Raw genomic sequence first — 26,029 nt, 5'->3', positions numbered from 1 at the left:
TTCTCATCTGGGCCTTTCTCTACACTGTCAAAACAGCAGCAGAATGAAAGAGCCCAAATATTCAATGAGGTCATGAGGCTTTTGAGTCTTCAGAGGCAAATTTGCAAGTTTAGTGGTTTTGTAGATGTCCTTTTGGACAAATGCATATTGCAGATTGTCAGAATAGAGCTGCCTAGGAAAGAAAAAAAGTGGACTAAGCTTTTTGATTGTTGGAAATGCCAGCTGACAGGGTCAAAATGTTCCATAAAAGGTGATTTTTAGAAGGAACTAGGGTGCGGGACTGGCCAAACCATGTCATGTTTCCCACCAGCTTCTCAGCTCAGGGCTTCCCTAGCTCTCTGGATGAGGATTCTGCTCCCTCCTCAGAGGAGCAGCAGCCTCAGGGTTTCACTCCAAATCCAGACAAAACCTGCCTTGGAAATACTGAAATCTCCTGACAGTGGGATTAACCTGTCAGCTCAGCTTCTGCCGTTTGATCTGTGCTAGCAAAGAATGCTTAGGTAAAAGCTTTAAATTACGAATCAGAACCCAGAGCTGCTTAGCTCAGTTCCCGGGCTTAGGGGAGTGCTTTGTGCTCCTCATCATTGGTGGAGCAAGGAAAGAAATACACTCTCTGACATAGGCAGCCAGGGTGGACATGGAATAGGCATCTAGGGACACCCCTGAGCCTTGTGTCCTTGCTGGGCAGAGGGCTTTTGGGTTGTCTCCGGGGACATATGTCCCAGCCAACTACAAAGGGAAAGCCACACAGGGACAGGGGCAGACAGTTCAGGTAGTGTTGTGTCTAAGATGGATGCTGCTAAGCAGGCACTCTACACCTTGTCCAGATCCAAAGACACCTTTGGCAAAGGAGACCTAAGAACCTCTGTGGGCTGAACTCCCTTCTGGGCTTCCTTCTACCACTTGTCACCTTGGAGGACAGTAATGCTTTTTATCCATAATTTTCACATGGGAATTTGGCATCATTTACCTCATTTTATAGTTAAAAGAAATCAAGGTGCAAGGACTGAGGTGAGATTTTCCCCAGGTGCCAAGACTGCTAAGACAGTGGCAGAAGAGGCTCTCAGTCCTCTGAATCCCAGGGTGATGCTCCATGCAGGAGAGTGTATCTCCACACTGAACTAAACTGGTGCAGACATCCAAGCACTATTTGATGTTTGGGTGGCAAAGGGCAAAAGACAAACAGCAGGTCTGCAAATTCTGGTTTTCTGTCTTGTCTCTCTGAGGTGTGACCTGTGCCTGAGTCAGCTTTCTTAAAGTGATCATAATCTAATAGGAAGGAGCAAAAAAGCTGATCTGACTGCTGCTGAAAAATAATCACCCAGCAACAATTAGGTATCTATCCACCCTTCTATCTTAAAAGCATGAATAGCACATGTGGGGAGCATCCCGTCAGATTGGTGGATAAATGGATTTTCTATTTTTATGGGTCTTTTATTTAAATCCTGCAAGTAGTAAGAAAGCAATTTTAACAAAAAAATACGCTATGCATAGAAGAATTGCTTCTTTTCATCTGCAAAGTTGCTAAGTGAAGAGTTTCCTTTATTTTTACTAATTTTCAATTTGGTGCAGATGTGATTCCAATGCTAATTATGCCCCCCACTATCTCTATCCTCCAGTGAAATGTGACTCCCTGATGTTTCTCATTGTCTTTTGTTTATAATTATAAGAAGCTGATAGAAATCATCTGGTTTTTGCTTCTGTACTGCAGTGGGATTTATACAGCAAGAACCTGTCAAACTCATGACCTCTGGCACAAGGAACTGCAGCCATCTCAGGCTGTGGTCACAGCTGGAATCTCGGTATTGAGCTGTTTCTCTCTTATCCCCTGCATATCTGCGATTAAACTGTTCCCAAATCACAGAAGGATGATCTCAGAGTTAAGGGTAAGCATCAGGGTCTTCATAAGTGAATTTTGATGCCCAGCTTTTCCTATACATTGTCTTGCTCAAGGCTCCTCTTTTTGTGCTTTTTTTTTCCGGAAAGAATTAGTAATGCAGATGTGCTGTGAGCATTATTTCACTAACGTTTCCAATGCTTTGGGACATTCTGGAGACTGGAGGGCAGTCTCAGCACCTACGCACCATCTCCAGATCCAGGATCCATTAACTGAAAATGCCTTTTTTATAATTTGCTGATGACCTGTTCATGACATTGCCCAGACTGGACAGTCTCTGAATGTATTTCCATTTGCTAGAATGATATTGATATATGAGGCACCTGGATATATGAGGCACATGGATCAACCGTGTGTGTCAGGGACAAGCAAAGTTTACGTTCTCAGGAGAAAAGTAATAGAGTTCCTCTTTAATTATATACAATGTACCTGAGCATCTTATACCTACACACACGCACACACCCCAGAAGTGAAATTATTACCAGGAAAAGCCATCTGGATTTCAGTGCTGTACAGAAACCATCAGACAAATCAGCTTGCTATCTCACAAGCTAATTCAATTTGTTCTATTACGTTGAAGTGGAATATGTGGTAAAATTAACTACACAGATTGCATTCTGCACAGAGGTGCAAGAGAAGCCTTCTGCCCTGATTCCTAGAGATTTTTGTCCTTGTTCTCCTTAAATTCCACCTCTTTCCTATTTTCCTTAGTCCCTCCTCTGTTCCCAGTGTTTCACTTCTTTGAACCTGGGGCCCTTGGTGAAAGGACCAGCACACAGCTGTGGCAGTGGTGCTGCTGATACCCATGCTGCAGGTACCTCCTGCTTCCCTAGAGGGATGGAAGCCTCTGTTTCAGCTCCATGATGAGAGCAGTCTTGATTTGCCTTGCTCTTGCGGTCTCCCACTGATCTTCACGATACATTTGGACATTTAGTGCCTCAGAACTCACTTGCCTGTTTTCTTATGAAACTAAACTAGAGATCCTTTCATAAGCACTAGTCAAACACATACATGTCAGCTAATAAATACTTTGTTCTAAGAAGGAGCTTCAAAACCCTTCACTGTGAAGCTGACACCCACAAAGGCTAGCAGATACTGCTGATGGATGTAGTGGCAATGAGCTCATGACTTGTCCCAGGAAACAGAGAGCAGTGCTGCATAGAGATACACTGCCATATCTATGTGGCTGCTGCAAGTAGATATTAGGTGATCCACAAATTATTGTGCTTTTCCCTGAGTTAGCTCCCCAAGATTTCCTATTAGCGTGTCCATACTTGCCAGAGATAATCATCTCAGATACATACATCTGTGTTGCCAGTTCAAGTCTATGGATGTAGCAGGGACAGAAGGAAGCTTAATCTCTATCTGCGCTGTGAAAATGTTGCTTCCTGCACCCAGAGCATATTGAACTGCTCGTCTGCTAGTTGTATATCTTGTGATGCAAACATATGTGCATGAAGTCCAACAAGAAGTAAGATAAAGGGTCAGGCACTGGGATTTCCTAGTGTCTCTACTCAGTATCTTTGGCAAGCCCTGACTGATCACAACTGTTTTCTGCAAAATGTAAGTATTAATAGCATCTAATAATAGCAACAAAGATGTTTCTAGCTGCATTTCATAAGTTCAGTTGCAAGAACAGATAAGCAGTGTGGGTATCAAAGTCAGAACTAGAAAAAGCTTGCTTGGGTTGCTGATTTACTGGAAAAAAATGTGAGAGTCAGCATTGGAAAATACGGAGATATTCACATGAGTGTCTGTTTTGGCATGCTCTTCCTTCAGAATAAAACAGAGATTGAGCCAACATGATGAATGAATCACTTCAAATCACTAGAGGGCAAAGCCGAAAAGATTGCAACTTCATGTTGCAACCTGCAATCATCCACACTTTTCCACTGCTAAACCACATGAGATGCCTTAAATTCACCGCAGCTTCATACTGGTGATATGACTTCAATGTCAATGGGTATTTGAGTCTTAATCTACTGTAAATGACAGGAGAAAGTCACAAATATAACGTCTTAAATATAGTGATGTACGAATACACTAATTTGTACATACAACATTTCATATACAGGCATGAAATAACCTGGCTGTTCATTTCTGACAAATGCACATTTCCGTGCTGCACTCCTGGTATTACAACCAGTCAGTAGTGATGCATGACCTGTGCTGCAACCACTAACCAGGCAGCCTCCTCTTTGTGTGCACCAAGGAAGGCAATGATCCCCAGCTGATTGTTCTTCTCACTTTAAAGCTGCCAGAAAGAGGAGGATGTGTAAGTGTCTTTGAATACACTGCACTTCAGTCACCCATTGAACCTCCAGGAGCACTGCCCTTCTTTCCTGTCTCTGAAGCCTGCTTGGCCAGATCTCATGCTCAGCAGATCCTAGTGCTTTGTGTCCCACAGACTCAGATTTGAAGCATCTTCCACCTCAGAAAGAGCACAGCTAAGTGAGGGCTCTCCTGCTGTAATCTCAGCAGTGTGCAGGGAGGGAAGAAGAGGAAAAATTGGTTCTGTTAAAACATACTGCTGGTAACAACACCAAATAGGTGACAACTGAGGAAAAAGTGAGTTCCTGTAGCAAAAGCACTAACAACCCCTGATGCTATGTCCACTTGCTGCTGCCCTCCTCCCTGGCAGCTGAGGGGGCTGGGCTTAATGCTACCCATGGCACCCCGCTGACAGCCTGATGTGACTCTCTCCTGCACTGTTTGCCATCCCAATTAGAAAATACATCCCTTTTCTAAGCAATAACTTAGAAGCTGATTGCATCGGGGAATTAGCTCCAATTCCAGCCCTGAAGTCCTACCAACACCTTCAGGTTGGTTTTGGTTTTCAGCATCTCTTGTCTTGCTGATACAAGCACCCAGTCACCCAGGTAGAGCCCTCAGCTGCAGACTGGGCAAGGCTCTCAAAATAAATTAAATAGCAAGAGGAGACACAGCTTGACCTAATCCCTTTCACAAACCCACATGAAGCAGTGGGACACAGTGTTCCTCTTCCATATGGACACCCAAGCATTGGAAGTGTTCTGGGTGTCTGTGAGAAATACTGCAGGCTGCTCCCAGACAGCACCAGGTAAGGAAGATGGTGCAGAACAAATGTAGTTTTAATCCATGGGAAATGTACTTTTACTGAAGTTACAGAACATCTGGGGACTTCCAGGAATCAACAGTATCTAATTTTGCAGTTTCAGGCAGCAGTTCTGTGTCTTTATTAGTTCATTTGCAAAAACACAGTGCTCATACAGGTTATTTGGAATCCACATAATTCAGAACATTTTACTCTAAACACCATAGACTTCACTAGGTCAGTGAGTAAAAAAAAAAAGGCCCAGAGACTTGAAATGAATCGCCCAAAGTCTAATAGCAGCCTTGGGACACATCTGGTATGCCAGATCTCCAAAATCACGCAATAATCTTTTATTCACTAGATAGTATTGCTTCCCCGAAGCCGATGTAATGATATTCACTAATGAGGTTGTTAGGTTTAATTAAAGCTGGTAGAGTGCATTACGTAGCAGGAATTAAATTATTGTTTCATTATTGTATATTATAATAATTACAGAATAGCTAGACTTCTGCATTAACCACAGAAAGATACCTAAATTCTGTATCCTATAAATGGTTGGACGCATCACACAGGAATTGCAATGGACAGTAGGATGGATGGGCTCAACATCAAGCGTTAGTACTTACTTGAAACCTTCTGGGCTTTTAGTCACTGCATTTTTTAATACATGTTTAAAATAAAATTAGTCGAGAATGAGATTTTAATCAGGGAAAAGGCTGATTCCTTGAATCCCCAACTTGTTACTGAAGGTCTCTTGTAATATACATACAGAGATATATGCCAAAATACTTGGGGGAGGGGAGACTTCAAAATGCTGAAGAGTGAAATATGGTATTGTAACAAGGTAAGGAAAATACTCCACATTGTTTCCAATCCAAACTGACTCCTAGCTGAAAAAAACGTGAACTGAATTTCAGGCAAAGCTGAAGATAAAACAGCTAAAATTGGAATAGAAAATTTCTAAATTACTCCATTTGGGTTTGTTTACCCCTTTGTTATAAATTTACAATTACATTACTACAGAGTGACACATGTTCTTTTACCAGATGGATTTCCCTGAGGACCAGATGTTGATCCTGTGAGTGTACCCTCGAAGAAGATAAATATAAGCTGCATAGGAAGATGTGCAGTCTTGGCACACAATGAGAAGCACCTTGTTTCACAGAAACCCACTGTGAGTCTTCTTGTGCCACATTATGAAGGTGAGGGCATCAGAATTAAATCCATAATTTCCTTGCTTGATAGTTTTCTTAGATTTATTCCCTGAAATGCTATCCAAGGACAGTAGCAGTATACAATACAGTCTAAGTGCCTCTGTTTTTCTTCTATGGGGACACAAGCGCTGTGGGAGCCACTGCTCACCTGGGTGCTCCCCAGCACAGAGGGGGCTTAAGGCTAACACCTTGGCGAGCAGAAACCATTCCAGAGGTCCTACTTTGGTTCCCAGTGATGAGACAGTCACACTCCTCAAACTATCTTCAAACCCAGTGGAAATGGTTTGGGAGGAAACAACCAAATGAGTTTAAAGTTAACAGCCTGAACAGTATATAAATGGTGCTTGTCTTTTTTGTTTCCTACCCCTTGCAAGCAATCAAGAAAACCAGGAACAAACACAACAGCCATAACAAGTGTTACACAAGTCTCATTTTTCTTGTAGTAGCTAACAGCACATACAATTAGAAACTGCAGAAAAGATTCTTGCCCTGCGCAGACTGAACATTCACGTACTACAATAAGATGCAGTCCATAAAGCCTAAAAGTATTTCCTATATTCAGTAACATTTTTGTCTCCTTTCCTCCCTTCTACATTGCAAATAGGGCAAGACTTCCTATTTCTGTCTGACTGCTCAGGCTCTTTGAGGTTTGCAGCAGCACTGCAGATTTTTGGGGTTTGTCTTAAGCACTCTGTTCTTAGCAGATTCTCCAAACACATTGGATCATTTCAGTCTTAGGCTGACTATGGTCACACATCATGCAGACAGAAGCATGCACAGCCACTCAAATAAAGAAGTTCATATTCTTGGTTACACAGAATAACTAACTGCTCACAATAGATAAGGAGGTGTGCATGTCTGTGTCAAACTCCTCAGTTTGCTCCTTTGAGTGCATCTTCAGTTGTGCAACTTACTACCAGTTCTCTTGAAGGATCAGATTGAAAAGACACGAACAGCAGCAGCAAACTTTCTACTGAATGCCGATAGCTTTAAGTTAAGCAAAAAATTCACAAAGGTAGCTTTTCTAATGCAGCAGTCAAAAGGACCAACACGATGGAAAAGGTGTTACAAAAGAAGTGGAAGGACCAGCACGATAGCAAGGTGCTACAGTGGAAGAGAAGCAGATTGCTCACCTGCATCAGAAGATTCTGGGTTCTCAGCAAAAAGCTTTCCCCCAAGGAGGAATCTCCAGAAAAAAATCTGGCCTGAGGGGGCAGTCAGCCCTTAAATGAGGCCTAAGAGGGGTGGAGCCTGGCTCCCTCCCTTTTCATCACACAGTGAATTGCCTTCACCTGTGCTTCCAGGGCTGACTGGGTCTTTCCTCCAGGTGCTCAATCAGTGGTTCAGGCCGTGACTCAGCAGTTCCCATACACTAATAACCCTTTTCAAAAGCACTTCAGCTTAAGACTACGTTGTCATCTCCATTTCTTATGAAGACTTGTATATATTTGATGTGGGAGGTTCTATGCCTGGTCCATACACGTATGAGTTCCAGGTTAAGATAGTATAGTTTCAGTAAGAGATCCTGAAGAAATCTCATGCTTAGGAGTGCTTAAGTCAGAAGAAGACTACCCAGGGTACCCATGGGTCCCAATGAGATGCATCCCAGAGTCCTGAAGGAATTGTCTGACTTAGTTGCCAAAACAGCTCTTGATGATATTTGAAAAGTCGTGGTGGTCAGGTGAAATCCCTGTTGACTGGAAAAAAGACAACATTACATCCATTTTTAAGAAGGGTGGAAAGGATGACTCAGGGAACTGCCGACCTGTTAGCCTCACCTCTGTGCCGGGGAAGATCATGGAGCAGACCCTCCTAGAAGCTACGCGAAGGCACATGGAAGAGAGGGACATGATATGGGATAGCCAGCATGGCTTCACCAAGAGCAGGTCCTACCTGACCAACCCTGTGGCTTTCTATGATGGTATAACTGCATCAGTGGACAAGAGAAGACACTAGTGTCAAAAGGCCTTTGACACAGTCCCCCACAACATCCTTCTCTCCAAATTGCAAAGATATGGATTTGATGAGTAGCTGGTTACAAGACTGTACCCAGAGAGGGGTGATCAATGGCTCAATGTCTGGATGGAGATCAGTGATGAATGGTGTGCCTCAGGAGTCAGTACTTTGACCAATGCTCGTTAATATCTTCATTGATGACATCGACAGTGGGATCAAGTGCATCCTCAGCACATTTGTGGATGACACCAAGCTGTGTGGTGTGGTTGACATGCCCAAGGGAGGCGATGCCATCCAGAGGGACCTAGACAGGCTCAAGCAGTGGGCCCAGGTGAACCTCATGAGGTTCAACAAAACTAAGTACAAGGTCTGCACCTGGGTTGTGGCAACCCCTGCTATCAGTACAAGCTGGGGAATGTAAGGATGGAGCATAGCCCTGCTGAGAAGAACTTGAGGGTGCTGGTGGATGGCAAGATGGACGTGAGCCAGCACTGTGCCCTTGTAGCTCAAAAAGCCAACCATGTCCTCGGCTGCAAAAAATGAAGCGTGGCCAGCAGCTTGAAAGAAGTGATACTGCCCCTCTACTGTGCACTAGTGAGACCTCACCTGCAGTGATGCATCCAAATGTGGAGCCTTTTGTACAGGAGAGAAGTGGATGTTTTAGAGCGCTTCCAGAGGAGGGCCACAAGTGTGATCCAAAGGGTGGAACACCTTCCCTGCAAGGACAGGCTGAGAGCTGGGGCTGTTCAGCTTGATGAGGAAAGGTTTCCAGGGAGACTTGAGAGCAGCCTTTCAGTATCCAAAGTGGAGCTCTAAGAAAGAGGGAAACAGACTCTTTAGCAGGATCTGCTGTGATAGGACAAGAGAAAATGGTTTCAAACTAAAAGAGGGGAAATTTAAATTGGATTTAAGGAATATGTTTTTTTCCAGTAAGGGTTGTGAGGCACTAGAATAGGCTGCCCAGAGAGGTGGTGGATGCTCCATCCTTGGAGAAATTCAAGATCAGGCAGGACAGGGCTCTGAGCACCCTGATCTAGCTGTAGGGGAGTTGGAATAGATGACCTTTAAGAGTTCCTTCCAACTCTGATTCTATGAAGACTGAAACCCCTGATGCTGGGAGGATTTGAAAGAATGAATTCATTTCTGGAAAGAGTGCTTCACATGGGGAGAAACACCACCATTTTCTGCAAGGAAGGGCTGATATAGTTCAAGGGCTGAGCTCATGAATATGTTTAATGCCAGATCCACCCCCTTTCCTCAGCATTTCCTACCAGCTATTTTAGGCAGCACCTGATTAGCATGCTGGCTTTTGCGAATACCATTTGCAGGTGCCTGCTTCACCCCAAGAGCTAGGGCCTCCCACTCATGCCCTCCTCCGGGCGAGAGGCTGCACTGTGGGTATGGGTGAGGGCCAGGCTGCAGATGGGGATGAGATATAACCTCAGATAAATCCATGAGGGTGGATGAGGCTGAGGCACGTGCTGGGCGTCCAGCTCCATGCATCTGAGCCATGACTTTCAGTGGGGCACCTCAGGTCACGACTCCAAGTCCCTCTGCCCTCTCCAACTGGACCTTCCTTTCTGCAGAGACAGCCATCAGCCACAAGGCATCCAATCTGGTGGGCTGAACATTAATTCCATCACTTAAACACAGGGAATTTGAGCGATCTGCCACATCCAGCCAGGAAATGGGGAGCTCCAGCAATTTGCATTCATGCAGGAAATGTTTCTGTGCCAGTGGCAAAGCCACATCAACCAAACATAAGCTTCCAAGAGTGCTGAAGATAACATCTTCTTAAGCAGCAAATATAGAGACTTAAATTAATGAGTTGTAACATAGCAGCTCTTCAAAATGTCTGAGAAACCCTCGTAGAAAAGAAATACAATTCAAAGGAAAAGAAAAGCAAATCTATATGCATAAAAGCGGGGAAAATTTGGGCATCCATTCTTTTCTTACACTCCCTCTGCTCTTGTTTCCCCTTACTTTTTATTCTCTTGCTTTCATCTTCTCCTGAAACTCATTGCATCATTACAGCGATGAAAGGGAGAGACGGAGAATGTTGAAGAGGAGAGAGAATGCCCATAGCTGCATATTATCAGCAAGGTCTGCCTAGCTTCAAATTAAGGCTGGTCTTGGTGAAAGCACTGATCTGAGTCCTGGAGGGAAGCCTGGAAGCAAAACAGACTAAAGCAGGCAAAGAAAAAGCAAAATAGTTTAATTGAGAGACTGTGAGGAATGGATGGATGTCAAAATGTCCCAGTATTTACCTTGTTTTTTAATGAATTATCTACCCAGGTTGTAGGTGGGAAGCTGATGTAAACTGATGCTTTTGTATGTTTTCAAGGCTTCTTGGCTTCTGTCAGGGGATTTGCAGAAAATAATCTTCTTACAGTTTTTCCAGATGATTTTCATAGCTGGAACCACAAGTAAGCAGTCATGTAAAGATTCATGTATACAAGTGGCCATTTTCTAAGCTCAAAAACATCTTGAGCTTCATTCTGGCTCTATGCAAACACCTGTAGTGGTTATTATGCTATCTGAGGGGTTCATCTTTCTGCAGTTGTTTCTGACTCCATCCTAACACTAAAAACAAATGCCTCCTGTCAGATTTACATCTCAAATATTCAGCATCTCGTACTTCACTACTTGGTGCTTATCAAAGAAGCAAAATATTGCAGTGAAATATACTGTGGTAAGGATCCAAGAGGGAATTTAAATTCATGACAGCTGTGATACAAGAAATGCGTTTTGCTTTTAAAGCTGGATTTCTTTTCTACTGAAAGAAAAAACAGTAAATTGCAGAGAAAAATTTTTGCTAGAACTGGACTATCAGTTGTTATTTCTTCCAAGCTAAGCCTTCTCCTACAGAGACCTTTCAACTGTAGCACAGAAAAGGCCTTTTGTTACACTGCACAATACCTCCAACAAACCAATTTCTTGCAAGTGGGTCACTTTGCACATAAGACAAGATTCTTAAGTCCACGAGGTAAATTCTAATTTGAATATTCTGTTCTTCTTTTCTATAATGGGGAGCTAAATGATGACAATAATGAAGCAGAACATGAAAATATTATAACTGGCACTTCAAATGGCTTTTTTTTTCTTTCCCCCAGTGTGAATATGCATTATTTTCAGTCTAGCTTCTGGTAGATGGCTACATACATGTGAAATGTCACCAGGCTAATGCTATTGTACTAATTGGCCAAATAATGAACAATTGCAGAGTCTACTCTAAGCATGCCTGGAGGGTGACTCTTCCAAAGCAGAGTTAAGACTCACTGCCAGTGCACCAGCTGCACAGGAAAATGCCTATGAGGCTGTGCCTATTCAATATCCAAAGGGAAGAGTGCAAACACCCAGGGCAATTCAGCACATTCTCTGTCAGAATCTCTGCATCTATCAAAAAATTTTTTAGAAGGGTCTCTCAATGAACTGCCATGTCTAGGTGTAATTCAACTAGGTTTAGAATCTGATCCAAATTTCTTCCCATCCTTATTATTTTACATTTTCACACAAGACTTCATGATTATTGGTTTGGAACATTAAAATGCAAATGATAGAGGAAGCAATACATATTTAAATGTACAGTGTCATCTTGGTATAAAAGCCCTTCTGGAACAGAATGACACTATTTTCTTCTGTAACTTCTAAAAGTGGCAAAATAAAAATGAGAGGGAAAAAAAAAAGACCCAAGTCTATTTGTATTCATGCTTTATTGGTCATGCTGAAAGAAAAAGCTTAGTAAATAAGCCTGGGAGGGGTGGCAGGGGGAGAAAAACAGTCATTAGTGTAAATGCAACCCACAGCTAACTGTGACTTCCCAGTCAGTGCAGAGAGGAGGAAAGAACACCAGGAGCATTAGATTTCATACAAGGGTAACCTCCTCTCTACAGAAGAACAAAGAGGAGTTTTGACTTATCTTGTCTTTGTCTCTTCTGGAATCAATATCCTCTCCAAGTAAACACAAAGGAGAAAGAGAAAAGAAAGGACGAAGCAGGACAGAATGCAGAAAGGCTCTCTGCCTCCCACCCCATCCTTGCGGGATGCCCTGTTATTTTACAAATCTAACTTCTGGCTAAGGAGTGACAGAAGGTCACTTATTCTCTCTGTGCTTTTTCAAAGCTTGTATGGTTTCCAGGGTAATTCAGATTGCTTCCCACTTTACCTTTTTATTAACACTTTCCCACTGCCACATTCTGTTTCCTGAAGAGATAAGCCAGTATTTAAAAAATGTGCAAGATGTTTTTCACAGTCTAAAGCTGTAGCTCATCTCTGGGTACATGTGCATTCCCTGTTTTCACTGATTTTCTGAGCCTTTTACTTATGCAACCATGAAATGCCCATGCTAACTCTTCTTGCTCCATTGGACATGGCTCTGCCTCCCATGGCGGGGCTGCAGAGATGGGAATGTGAATATTTATTCCCATATTCACAGAGATAGCCCCCAAAAGTAAGTCTATATTTAGTCTTTAAAATCCATGGAATTAAGGAGTGTCAGAACACAGGCCTGGAGCAGTTCTTTTATGGAACAGCATGTCTTGGTGAATTGACAAAGTCAACAGAAAACCTAATTCAGGGCCCCCTGCATGCATGCAATTGCACACTGGTACAAACAGTCCCTCTCAGGTAGAGATTAAATCAATTCCCAGAATGTAGTCTGAATGTGTTGTCAAAAATGTTTTTTTGCTGGAGGAGTTGTTTCTGTATTAGCTTTTGGCAGGATGGGTGGTGGAGATGGGAGAATAGCAGTCTTGGCTGATGGAGCTAATGACTTGGCAAAGCTGAAGAGTGCACAAGCCCCAGTGAGGGTAGAATTAGGAGATTTGAAACTTGTCTCCTTTGCAAGTATTTACATTTCAATTATCATATGATTGGAATTCCAGAAGGTTGCTGCAAAACAAATTTGAAAAAAATATTAGGAAAGAGCTCTTCTTAGAAAACCTAGAGTTGTTTCCCATTAAGTTACAACTCCGGCAGTGCTCGAAAGAGAACATGCACTATTCGCACTGACCGGATCGTCTTGAAATAGGACAGCATTAAGCTCACAAATTCTGAGCTGCACTTGTATTTGTAGATAATCAAGCCATAAGTGAATTAGCATGTTAGAGTCCACTGTTGGCATTTCCTTTCACCACCAGATCAGGCATCCTGTGCTCACTCTAAGGACATGGTCACCACACCAGGGCTGCAGCCAGCAGGATGAGTGCCTGGGTGGTGGCTGCTCTTTTTCTGCTGCTCTTTGGCACATGGAAAGCTGCTGAGCCACGAGTACAATTTAGAATCATAGAATCATTACATTTGGAAAAGACCTCTAAGATCGTCTAGTTCAACTGTCCACCTACCACCAATATTGTGCATTAATTGTGTCCCTGTGTACCACACCTACACATTTCATGAACACCTCCAGGAACAGTGATTCCACCACCTCCCCGGGCAGCCTGTGCCAGTGCCTCACCACTCTTTCTGAGCAGAAATGTTTCCTAATATCCAACCTGATTTTCCCCTGATGCAATTTAAGGCCATTCCCTCTCATCCTATCACTGTTACTTGGGAGAAGAGACCCACCCCCACCTCACCTCAACCTCCTTTCAGGCAGTTGTAGAGAGTGATAAGGTCTCCCCTGAGCCTCCTCTTCTCCCTCTCTCACCCATCAAAAAGATGTCTTCCATAATGCTGATTTATGGTTATAAATAGAAATTAATTCAACATAGTGTCACCCATGCCTCTGCTCATCCCCACACAGGCATTATTCAAATGAAAGGCCGCCTGTTCCCCAGAGTGGATCCAATTTGAACCAGGCAAATCTTGCTCTGGGGCTCCAGCTTCCTGTGCCAGTCAGTGAATCACACTGGAAATTATGATGAATGTGAATTAAAATATTCTGTGGAAACACTCTAAAAAGCTCTTCTTCATCAGCTGAATGTAAGCAACAGGGCAATGGCCACAATAGTAAATCTGATTCTACACTCCAGAGGATCCAGTCAGTTAGCTAATGCCTTTCTGGAGGAGCTGCTGTCCCCAAAACAAAAGTTATTTATTTGTGTTCCATTTGGTTAGGGTCAGACTGGCCAGGCGTGCTAACTGTTTCCTTGTAAACTAATCACCTCTTTCAAAACAGGCTTCAATTTGGCCTGTTCTGAGTGTCTTTATGGCTCCCTATTAATTGCTGAGAGAGTAAAAAATTTCCTTCTCAGACTTCCATCACAAATAGCCTTGTGTGGAGTGTGTTCTGACACTAGCAGAGGAAGTTTGTCTTTGTTGTCTTCATCCTAGAGCACTTTCACGGACCAGGAAGTATAACAGTATTATCCCTCATTACTACCGAGATCTTTTTTCTTCATAAGCTGACACCTGTGTATGAACTCCATAGGTCAACTCAGCTTCTTCCTGGACATTCCTTAATTTGCAGATTTTTCAAGTATCCACTCACCTGGATGTCTTCTTCAGCATCTCCTTCCTATGACTGAATCTCATTCCTTGGATTTACATCTCCTGGCCTCTGCAGTCACTTTGTTTGACTTCTCCATTATTTCCACTATAACTTTTGAAGATCTATTTTATTTTGTTTCCTACCTGCTGCTGTCCTTTTCACTCAGTAACTCTCTCCCAGTCCAAAGAGCGATGAGAATGGAAAATAAAATGTACCTTGTATTTTCCTAAGAAGTCTCCAGAGGTGCAATGAGCAGCTGCCTTAGTAAAAATGAACAAACTACTGCTACTTTAAGCCACTCTGCAGTCCCATGCTACCCCACTTTAATGGGAATGAAGAGATCAATGAGGTTCAGAGAAGCCGTGATGTACAATTTGGGCACACATTCCTACCCACAGAAACACAGGGTTTGGTAACAATTCTGTTACATGTTTTTGCTCCAAAAGTGTATCTATTTTCATAATTATCTGCCCTATTTTCAGCTGACGCAGTGCTAACAGCACACTGGTGTTCTGGTTGCTGCTGAGCAATGGGTATGCCCCCAGGGCTGGGTCAAGCCTTAGCAGGGAAGAGCCACCACCAAGAAGGCACAGGGGATGGGGTGGAGCCAGGGCAGGTAGCATGAATTAGGCCAAGAGTTATTCCATACCACCTGACACCATGCAGAAGACCATAAAACTGTGAGGAGTTAAACCACAACATTATCCTGCTGCAGTTTCTCACAGGGTAGTAAAATATGGATAAGCTGTGGTAAATCTCATTCTCAAGGTACAGATTTGGTAGAAAGGTAATAATTAAAGATAACCAGATGACAAATTGAGTGTTTCTGTTTAGCTATCCAGGATGAGCAGGATATCTGAAGATGCTGAACAAAGCACTAGTTTTGCAGCATGCATAGTATGCTGATAGAGATCTAGTCGTGCCATACCACTGAGGACTTGATTTTCAGAACAGAGTTTAGACATGTATGTGGATAACCACCAATCACTAGCAGTTACATTAGATAGAGTTTTGGTTTTTTTTGCTTTAAGCAGGGATACACAGCTTCTGTGGGTAAGGTGACCATGAGCAAAGGTAGGAAGAAATTTCTGAGTAGTTTCAGTTCTGTCACAGAGCACAAGCACTGACCTCATGCTTGAAACCAAGAAGGTGTGATGGCACCCTTCATCATCAAACACCTTCAGGTTTTGACAGGGTGAGGATTGCTTGCCTGCATTAACCTGTGATGCTGTACTTCTGTCTGCAGCCTGATGTGGCTTCTGCTCCAGTGCAGCTTGTGCTTCCTCTAGGAACTGCACTTAAGCCTATTTTGCTTTTCAGTCATGATCCAGCTCTGCTCCTCAGATGTGCAAGGATCTGGCTTGACACATCACGAGGTGATAAGTCAGGCTATACGTTTGGTGGCCTCCTGGGCTGGCTCAGCTCCATCTGCCCCTCTCGCAGCCTCCCAGGCTGGAGGATCCCATGGGCTGTGCTCAAGTTCTGGGGAGGCTCACCCCGCAACCAGTGCTCAAAGCCCTCACCTTGCCCAAACCAGCCTAGCCAGAAGCTGGACATCTCCTCTCAGCTGCTGTCTGCACGGCCTCTGCAGCTGGTGGCAATCGGGCAGGCAGTACTGCCTGATTCATCCCATTTCATCCAGGAATAGCAGTTGGTGGCATGAATCACTGTCTGGCACTGCCTCCATTGACTGCAGAAGGAATTAGACAATGAACTTAGGTGAGAAGCTTCATCTCAAAGTGACTAAAATTAGGTTCAATTAATCCCACCTTGTGTTGCAGTGTGATGAGGAAAGCTAATGATGGCACATTATTTGAAGTGAGATACTTTTCCTCACCTCAGTAAAATGAAATCACTTTGTCATTTGTTTTCCAGCTGTGCTATTTGTTCTGATGTGTGGATAGCTGTTTTCTAATACTGCAGGTAAAATGAGAGGAGACATCTAAATCACTGATGCAATATTGCCAATTGTTTGTATCTTATTGCTGGCCTCTAACAGTATGTGCTATTTCTTGAAGCCTTAGGCACTGAAAACAAATGAGAATATCACCTTCCTTTTTTAATATAAACCAGAAGTTTATACTTCTAGTCATCTGGAAAACAAGTGTGAAAAAGCATGATTTGAGAGTTCTACACAAGACCAAAAAAAAAACAAAACAAAAAAAAAAACCACAACAAAGGCAAATATAAACTATCTGGGAAATACTAAAAAAGAACAACTGTCCTTCATTTTAATCTAGCTTTCAAGCCTGGTGCATGACTTTCTCCCTTTTGCTTCTTGTAGTTTTGCTCATGGCACATACATCTACAAAAAAGCAGAATGGTCCCTAAGATTACTGTAAACAGTTACAAACAGTTTAAAAAAAAAAAGTCTGGAGCTGTAATATCCATTATGGCACGGTCAGTTAATGGCACCAAAAACATTAGCTTTGCACCTGTTCCTTTATGAGCCAGACACTCCAGGATTTCCATTCTATTTTCTTCCACACACAGGGCCCACAGGCAAAACTGAGTGTCCATCTCTGACTGCTGGTTGTTAATTAGGCTGTTGTGTGAAAACAGGAGAGAGTTCAGAAAGGTCCCTTGGCCTTCTGTGCTTCCCTGCAGTGCAACAGATGGGGTCCTAGGTCACACGGAAGAGTCATGCAGTACTGGCCCAGACAAAATAAACCTGCTTTGACTTGTTGCCCCCATAGTTACCCATTCCTTCAGGCCTCAAGGCTCCATCAGTTACAGGTGAAAGCCTTCACCCCTTCCCCCACAAATAATCCCCCCAAAAGGTAATCTATTTAATTTCAGCATGTGACTTAGTGTTCAGTCCAACTCTTGAGGAAGCCAGTAAAAGTAAGTCCTTAATAATAATGAGGATTAATCTAACCATGTATCTTTGATTTTAAAGGATGAATTAAGATGCCACAACCATCCTCGCAGCAAGTAGCACATAGCAGTGCAATTCTCAGAAGCAAAGTGCCATGAGCATAGGGAGAGTGGAGGGGGAGTCCAAAAGGCTTTTCTTACATTTTGCTGACTTCTAAATAGAGTTGCAGGTACCTATCATATCGTAAAATGAAAATGTGGAACAACTTGGTGCAGAAAAAGTGTGCATATTATAGAACTGTATAACCTTTTGAGTTGAAAGAGACCCTTAAAAGTAATCTAGTCCAACTCCCCTGCAATGAACAGGGACACCTACAGCTAGATAAGGTTGCTAAGAGTGCTGTCCAGCCTGACCTTGAAGGTCTCCAGGGATGGGACATCCACCACCTTTCTGGGCAACCTGTTCCAGTGCATCACCACCCTTATTGTAAAAAAACTTTGTCCTTATATCCAGCCTAAATCTCTCCTCTCCTAGTAGTTGGTGATCCATGAGCAGGACTCATGCCTTGACAGTTGATTTCTGTCTTATTTGGGAAAGCCACTGCTCTCCTAGACTTCATTAAGTAGCAGTACTCGAAATGGATCCATTCTGCTTGGTCTTTTGTGGATGACAGACAGCTTAAATCGTCCTAGAAACATTACGAAATTCTGCAAAGGAAGGAATTATGCACGGCACAAACTATGACTAATGTTTTTGTGAGTCATTGACTGCGTTACCGAGGATAGTTTTAGTAAAATGAATATGCAGAAAATAAGGCTGATCCTGCAAAACCCATAGATCTCCCACTGTTTATACCCTGTATGTAAGCACACTGAATGGTGCATTGGGATTTTCCCAAGCACTCCACCACAGCCTGCTCCAGCCTGCTTCAGGGTGATGCAAAATGCCCACACCAGGCCATGGTTGAGGGCTTTGGAAGTCTTGCCATGTCTTCTTGTTATGTATGAAAAAGCAGAAGGGCCTGGAAGTGAAAAGAAAAAGGAATCTTGCCCACAAGCAGAGGAAATGTCGGGTCCATGATGCTCCGGCTGCACTCAGAAGCACTGATGGATGCCGACCCAGTGAGCTGACCATCTGGTACCCACAGCATGCTGCAGCAGGAAGAAAGGAGAGCTGTTCTCCAGCAGCGCTGTGTCCAAGCAGCCAGCAGCAGTGGCAACCAGGGAGATATCCTTATTCTTTTGGCAAAAGATTCTCTGTGCATCCGTACTTCTGTTCCCTCACCCACCCCCTGTCTGAATGAGAAATCAGGGCCTTCCTGACATGAGGCAGCACGTGCCAGATGCTGAGCAGTCAGCAAGACAGATGCTGCCAGGGGGACAAAAGAGATAATCATATAAATACTTAAAAGCTCTTTTTAATCAAAATGCTCATTGTCCTTTTTAAAAGGAAGGTACTTTTTAATAGCCATTTAATTCATTTCGAAGGCGAGGAAGGGGTGGAGGAAATATTTCTTTATGAGCATGAGATATTATTTTCCTTTCATAAAACATAATAACTTAGTTGAAACTTTTTGTTTTCACAGTGATTTTTTCCCTGAGGGAGCTTATAAGGAAAGAAAACTTGGGGCTGTCTCCAGCATTTGCTTTTGCTGTTTATTTCTGAATTTATTTCTAATATCTTCATTGACTCTCAACACTGCTTGTAAGAGTATATAGATGATACATCCTTCTTTCCTCCATATGCAGAGAGGCTGAAGAGGAAATGCCTGACTCTCCAAGAAGAGGAGCAGCTGCCTCTGGGGAGAGCAGTACTGGCTTTGCCCTTTTCTGCTGCCTGGAGGAAAAGCAGAGGGATGGCAGCAGGATGTGACATCCCAGGTTGAAGCGCTTGCATGCTCCATCCCAGCCCCTCTGCCCTCCCTGCTCCCTGTGAAGATGCTGGCACTGATCACATGCCTGCCATGGTCCCAGGAGCTGGCACCATCTGCAGTGAGACTGATGAACTGGGCTCTGTGTGCCAGCAGTGGGCAGCATGGGCAGCGCCCAGCCCGCTTGGCTGATGCGGAGGTAATGACAGGGGAAGAAACCTCGTTTTGTCATTGTGTCTCCTCCTGAGCACATCCTAGACAAATGCTTCCCTACCTCCTCTCATTTGTGAACGCAGCCCCCGTGATGGCCCCTGCAGCAAATCCACCGCTGGTGGTGCCAGCTTCTGTGCATGGCTCTGCTCTGAGCCCACCCTCTGGATCTGACAGGGCCCAACCAGGCTCTGCTAAAGTGTCTTATTTCTGGTATGTAAATAGCATGAGATCAGTGTCATCTCTCATATCACACAGCCCGTCTTGCCTACGCGCTAAGCACCTCTTTACTGTGGCACAAGAAATTTAAAAAGGTGAAGCTGGCTTAATAGGCACAGACAGGCCTAGTGCTGGATCTCTTACTCAGATTTTGTTTCCTCTCACTTGGAAAGCAAGGCCAGAATTTCACTTGGTGATGGATTTTGTGCAACTCAAAGGAAAGCTTTCAATGTGGCCCAGGATGATTACTCAGGAGCATGTCCCAGATGTGCTACAGCTCTGTGACTGATGGCTGCCAGATGGTGCCTCTGGAGAGGGCAGAAACAGGCAATATTTTAGAATATTTTTGCCTAGCATGATGCCTTGATCTTTGGGAGAAGGCAGACATGAGGCATGCAAGAGGCAGTGTCCCTGGAGAGGCCGGGTTAAACACAGCAATGTCCTGTTTTGGCTTGGACCTCCAGTGCACACTCAGTGCACATTTTCTAAGCTCTGCCTCAGGATCATTACAGTTGGTCCCCTACCCACACAAAGTGAAGAAAAGCAAAGCAAAGCAGGAAGAGGAGAGAAGCCAGGCTATCGCCATCCTGATGAGAGCTGAAGCATGCAAACACTGACAAAACCCTCTATAGGAAATCACAGCAAGAACTGGTGGCAGAGGCTATCCATTCATCCTATCCATTCCAGTTTGAATGGGGACTTGGTCCTCTCCTAGCAGGCAGGGGATGTTTGGGTGGTGTGGTGAGGTCACTGCCAGCTCCCTGGGGCTCCTGCCGTGTGTGAGGGCTGTGCACTTGGACCAGCCTCCAGGCTTTCAGCCATCACAGTTTAGGTTTCTTCACAACGCCCCTCTGTGTACAGGAGGTGCCATCCAGCATACAGCCACAGTGCAGGAAAATATCAGAAAAACACCAGCTGATAAGGATAATTAGCATTTTGAACAATTGCTGCTTGATTTCACACACAATACCCTCACTCCTGAGGTATTGCCCATCCCAAATTGCTTAAAATCCACATGAAAAAGAATTCACAGAAAGTTTACAAAAAAAACCATTATGTTTCATTTCTCTTCAGAGCAAGGGAGAATGCCAGCTAGCAACACCAACAATGGAAAGCTGTTTGTCTTTCTGTGCAAATCTCAGGTAAAGACATCTGCTCCTTTCATTAGAGACCATGAAATAACATGCATCAAACTTTCATGTGGCAGAACACAGGTAACTTCTGTGCCCTCCAGTAAGTACAAAAGGAAACCTCCTTCCTTCAGTGAACAGCCTGGTTTGAAAAGGTAACTAGGAGCTGCAAGGTGCCTGGTAATGAAAGAGAATCCTGTTGAACATAAGCAGACAGCAGTTCTCACCAAACCTTTCACACCGGTGGTCCTTTCATGACACCCAGCCCATGCCTATATTTCCACACCAGTGGGAGGAAAGTGTGAGCTTTCTCTCCAGGGAAGTTCCCTTGGTGGCTTCCTGCAGGGTCAGAACGCATTCACGTCAATGTGAATACTCAGGGCTGGATCTTGAGTTATTTACCCCTGCAGATCCGTACAATCAATGTAACTTTTGTTCCCATTCATGAAGCCTCCACAAAGAGGAGAAGTCTTTTACAAGCATCTTCTTTCTTCTTTTTTTTTTTGCTTGCATTAGTTCATGGTTTGTTTTAGCTCGAATAGCTCAGAGCATTAGAAGACATTTGCTATAGACCTGTGACAAAAGCTGTCATCCAACTTCTACTTTGGCTGGGACAACCACAGAATTACAAACAGGGCTGGAGTTTTCTCTCATTTACTACTTATTGTCAAAGATTTGCAATCATGGAGAAAATCTAGCATGAATTTTATGAGATATTTAAAAATAGACTGAGGACTAATGTCTGGGCCCAGCTTCTTATACTGCTGGTATTTATGATGTTTTGGTTTCTATCAGTAATTCCACAAGTCAGAACTCGTCCATGCCTGTAAAAAGCAATGGAAAGGACTAGAGGTGCAGCAACATGAATCAGAAGCTTTTATTTTCACAGGCAATTGTGAATACTTATTTGTTGTATTAACAAAAGTTCTTCTTTCTTGCCAACTAAACAGAAGATGGCAAGATGTAAGGTCTCAAAGCTTCTCCTCCTTGCTCTCTTGATGGTTAGGCACACACACACTACATGCATGGTGAGGGCATGACAATATAGCATCATCAGTCCACCTGGTAATCCACAGTTCCTGCTTCCCCAAAACAGCACCAATGAAATGTCACTGACTCTTCTAACAGCCTGACACGGACCTCACAATCTCTCCATCAAAGTCCCATTAAATTCAGTGGGAGCTGGAGCAAATCAGATTGTTCCCTGCTGTTGGCATCCCTTCACAGTTCTGAAATGCATCTCATATGGCCTGTTTTCAGGTGCTGATATTTAAGCCAGTGCAAAAACAAAAACTGAGGATTCTATGTATCTGCAGCAGCATATCAGATATTCATCTGTTCCTTCCAGTAGAAGCCAGCTGATTCATGCTTCATTAACCTGCACAAAATTTGCAGTCTTCCCTCTATCCCTAAGCAATAATTAACAGCTGAGTGCTGTAATGACTTCATGTTTTACTAAGACTTCATTTTTTACTAAACACAAAACAGTACATTTACTAGCACATTGAGGAGTATTACCATCAATAATTAAAAACTGAACTACAACTGTCCAAATAAATGAAAAGAGCGTATTTTATAATGCATGGTTCTTGCTCTTATATTGCACTTAGTCACTTCCTAATTTGCAGCAGCTAGTGATTCACCGCAAATTAACATTATTCTAATGCACATATGGTTTAGGAATGAATCTTTAAACATCTGTTCTTCCCCTTTCTTTGCTAAAGGTACCTGGGAGCGCAACTGGGAGGAAAAGTGATCAGTCAGCAGAAAAGAATGAAATATAAAGAGACACATAGGAACCACACAAAACAAGCAGGGAAAGTGCTGCTTCACTGTCTTTAACTACCAGAAGGCAACAGAAGATATTTTTTCTTTGCAGGATTTCTGAGGTACTTTGCGAGCACCCAAAACCAAAAGGGTCATCAATGCTGTGCTTACAAGCCAAAAGATTGCTGAGGGACTCCATGCTTGCTTAGGACAGGATCTGGCTTAGCCCAGTTATTTAGACTGCAACATACAGATTAACACATCGTGTTGAGAGACAGAGGGTGAGACAGAAAAGGAGATTGATAATCATAATTAAAAATCTATGAAACACTCATAAATGATGCTTTGTTATCGAGGTAGTTTGTATTGTCTCTGTGCCAATGGAACTTAATAGCAAGTCATTAGCCATCAAATCACTAATGCTGATTTTAAATCAAATAATGTCTCTTCAAGATTTATCTGTATGAGCTTGAATGTCTGAAAAATAATGTGCTAATTAATCATTAGACCAATTAGGGGCTACAGGTTAAATATGCTGGGTAAAGGGGAGACAATTTTCTGCAAGACAATAGGTCTGGCTCTGATTTCCTTTACCCAGACAGCCTTCACTACATCTGATACCTGAAGTCAGACCAGTCAGATCAGAATTTGGCCCAACCTTTCTGATTATCATTTTTTCACCCAGTGTATAAAGAGAAGAAAACCTCATTAGATGTGATTGGCTACTCTGACATACTATTTTAAATGTGAGTTTTTCAAGGTGCAAGAAAGTGAGAAAACCAAAGAGGATTAAATTAAAAACACGTGCCTTTCTTTTTTGCCTTCCAGTGTATTTGTATATATACACACACCTTCCTGTTTATATTGCAAAAATAGACAAAACTGATGAAAATCAAACTGGTTCCTGGCTAGCACTCTGAAGGGAAGTTTGAGCCTGGAGGAAGTTTCACAGCTGAGGGAAAGGAAGGCTGTGTAACAGCAATGCTGCTGACACAACCTTCAGAGCCAGGGTGCTGGCAGTTCTTACAACATGTGCAAGGTCTTTTAGCCTGAAAAGTGCTAAAAAAAAAATTGAAGGCAGTTTGTTTTCAAAAGCATCACTTTGCATTTTATCATGGGTGGGTTACAGTTACGGGGATATGTATTCATGATCCATGATCTCTCTTGCCCCTTTTAACACTTCTTGTCCAGAACAAAAAAAAAATCTGAAAAGGGCATAGTTATATGTAGTAGTACAGGAAAGCATGATGGGTGGCAGGGACACAGGAGCAAACTCACATGAATTGAAAGCGAGACCTTTGAGGAGCCCATCTGGGTCTCCATGGCGAAGCCATAGTGCACTGCCATAGTGTGCACTGAAGTAACACTAACAACCATTCCCACATCACCGCTCGGCAGCTCTTGTGAACCACAGCAACATCAGCCACACAGATCCCCACTGCCCACCGGGCTTACTGCTGTAGTGCTTCATGGTCATTTCCCACCATTATTTGCTTGTTTCTGAAGCACATTCATGAAAAGCATAAGGAAGAAAATGAACCCGACCCACAGCAATACATGGGACATGTATTTAATGTATTCCCTTTAATGTCACACAAGGGACATTCATCCAAATGACTCTCCATACATCAGCCAGGGGCAATGTTCCAAGCCTTATTCTTGTAGGAAATCTTAGGGGTTGAATAGAGAGCTGAGCTTTCTTAAATTATAACTATGCACTGCCAAACCCACACTATTTTTCATGATGTGGGCTGTGGGCCTCTTATTCTGCTGTTTGTAATCTAGAAAGTAGAAATTACACATCCTCTTCACCTGCCATTTAGCTTCCAGTTTCAAAAACACGAGCTCTTGTGTTCTCCACTGTTAACCATTTTTTTGCTGTTTATCCATTTCAGCTGTGAGGAAACGCTGATCTTTTACTCTAGTGCCTCACAGATGCCAGAGCAGAGCCTTGGGGGTATGTCTGCAGTGTCAGTCGGCCTAATCTGTGTGGAGAGCCACAGAGCAGAGAAAGTCAGAATGGAAATGCCCTCCCCTCTGCCTAGGGCGCAAAGCCCCGTCTGCTGCACAAGCCACTGACCTCCAAGTCCACACCATGCATCTGCAAGGAGAGGCAGGTAGCTCTGCTGGAGCCACAGCCCCAGGCCTGCACTGCAGATGGTATGTGGGAGCCCGACCGCCTCTTTCACCTCTTGGCTCCTTCCCAGCTGGCTTCTCCATTGAGTTACTAGCACGCTCTTCAAAGCCAGGAAGCAACACTGGTTTGGGAAGGAAGGAGCAACTGGCCAAGCATTTCTTATTTCAGCTTCTTGTGACCCCAGGAATATCAGAAATGTTTGGCAAGGGTTAAAAATAAGCCCATCAGAAGGATGACTTCTATCCAGTGAACTAAGTTATTTTAGAGATCAGGATTTTGGAAAGGCAAGAAGTGAAAATGAAAGATTCATACTGCAGATTTCTGTTCGGTATTTATGTCTGTCCACAAGAATCCAGGAGCTACTAAATCTGTCAGATATATTTTAATAACTCTCAGCAAAAACCTAAATTACTAATCTGTCAATACAGAAAAGGTTTATTGTTGTGGGAAAGCAAGTCCACTCGGTGCAAGCACATATTTTGCTGAATGTGGGAGGATTATGGACACAGATAATCTCCTACTTTTGCTGCTGGTTTATATTGTTTATTAGCTGTTCTCTATTCCAAAAGCCATTTGCCAACTTTTAGGTGGAATTTGCTGGGTATGTATAATTACAAGGAGACACGTACACACGCAGAGCTACATGCACAATGCACATACGTACTGTTTTCTGCATTGCAGAAAGTGCTGTCCGGGCATTTCCATTTAAAATAAATAAGTAAAATAAAATAAATCAAATATTATTGATTGCTGAATACTTTTTTAGTCATTAAAATTTCTGGCTGAATTTGGCAGATCTGAACAAGCTGACTCGTCTCTCTGTGGCTGGAAGATGGGGACAGCAGACCTACGTATGTAGCTCTTCAAGTTTTCTCCCAGCCTTCAAGAAGGAAGGAGACCTCTGGGATAAAAACAGAGGACAAAACTTAGGGCAAATTGAAGATTGCATCAGAAATTCCTGATGGGGGATATGGGAGTTTCATCAGGCTCTGAACAAGACATTGGGTAAGGCAGCTTCTGATAAGGACACAAAGAGAAGCCAGAGCAGGTACTCTGTGATTGCACAGCTGCACAGTGCCCCTACTTCCAAAGGAAGAGGTAAAGGTCCTGGCGAAATGATTATGTGTGGGTGCAGTGAAAGCCTGCTTTGTCCTGCACAGCATACAGCGTTACAGATGTGAGAACTCCAAGGGCAACTTCATCACAGCAATATCCCTGCAGCTGGCTTTGCAGCTGGGAGATCCTAAGTGCTCTTCTAATATTGAACTTTCGGTATGGAGGTTTATGACTTCATTTGTCATATAGTTT

Source organism: Numida meleagris, chromosome 3 (genome assembly GCF_002078875.1).
Source record: "Numida meleagris isolate 19003 breed g44 Domestic line chromosome 3, NumMel1.0, whole genome shotgun sequence".
NCBI classification, from domain to species: Eukaryota; Metazoa; Chordata; class Aves; order Galliformes; family Numididae; genus Numida; species Numida meleagris.
This window is presented reverse-complemented; position numbering follows the sequence as displayed.